This window comes from Loa loa, assembly GCF_000183805.2.
Source record: "Loa loa unplaced genomic scaffold supercont3.393, whole genome shotgun sequence".
Lineage (NCBI taxonomy): Eukaryota > Metazoa > Nematoda > Chromadorea > Rhabditida > Onchocercidae > Loa > Loa loa.
Genome location: NW_018108573.1, coordinates 45771 through 47397, shown reverse-complemented (window position 1 = coordinate 47397; position 1627 = coordinate 45771).

Genomic DNA, 1627 nt, shown 5'->3' with positions numbered 1-1627 from the left:
AATTATCAAATGAAACATATCGATGTTTATAAAAACAAGGAATAGGAAAAAAAGGAAAAACTGAGAGAGAAAGAAAGATGAAAAGAAAAAAGTGTGTACAATATGATGAAGCGAATTTCATTAATTTCAATGAATAAATCTCTTAATTAAATTACTTAATAAAATTTCATAGAACTGATAATATTTAACGATTTCAAATATCAAAAATATCAATTTTTACAAACATCAAATGAATGATAACATTTTTTATTGATAATGTTAAAATGAAAAAAGAAGTTATGACGTATTTTTATCAATCAATGATAAAGTGTAAATAGGGATCTGTTCAAAGAAAAAAAAAAAATTTGTTGACGCCATTTTACTTTACAATTTTAATTTTGAATGAAAAAAAAAGTATAAACAGGCATTATTGATTCATTCATTCGAACATATATGTAATGTAATTTTGGTTTTGTCAACTTCATCAATGACATAATCAATAAATACATTCTCATTCCCCAATGGATGAATGAATGGATGGGTGGTGAAGAAAGGATGTGGAAGAGTGTCACCGAAAATTATTTACGAATTTTTCAAATAAGCGTATCTCGTTCTACGACACACACACACACACACACACACACAAACACCTACGTACCCTACGTACACACACATACACATACGTATATATACATACACGCTTATAGCAAACGCATACATAATGTTACGCTCATAATTAGTATAGATTTCAATGGAAGAAATTTATTTTTTCTTCAATTTCCAGAAATTTTTAATTTCTACAAATTTAATTTGTTGAAAAAAAAATTATTTATGTTATTATTGAAATACGATAATAAAATATTGAAATTATAAATGAAATATAATACCTAAAATAGGAATATCTATAATGAATATATTATGAAACGATCGTTCTTTTTAAATCATTTTCACTTTTATTTTTTTTTTGTTTTATTTTGTTTATTATCATTGTAATCTATTATTGGTGTAATTTTTGATTTTTAACTTTTTTTCAAAAAAAAATTTTTTTTGATTTTGGTATCATCATGATCAACATTACTAATGATAATAACAATGATAGATAGATGCACATGACGATGGAACAAATGGGTAAGCTTGTCAAGAGCGGAGGACGAAAGAGGAGACATTTCAATCTTTTAAAAAAAAAATTAAAGTTGTAAAGGAAGAGAGAGGGAAAGGGAGAGAGGGAGAGAGAGAGCAACGGGAAAGAAGGACATAATGGATGAAATTGGACGAACTGATAGGATGATTAAGTACATTTACTGGAATTTCTTCAATTCTTTTCTTCTTTATTTCAATGTTATTTCAATTTTATACCAACTCATTTCATCGTAATTTCTCTCTTAGCTCTTTTTTTTTTTTGTTTCTATTTATTTAATTTAGACCTTAGAGTTAAAATAAAAATGAAACAGAATTTTCCTATAAACAATTTTAATTTTATAATAATAATAATAACAATAATAATAACAATAATAATAATAATAATGATAATAATAATAATAATAATAATAATAATAATAATAATAATAATAATAATAATAATAATAATAATAATAATAATAATAATAATAATAATAATAATAATAATAATAATAATAATAATAATAAT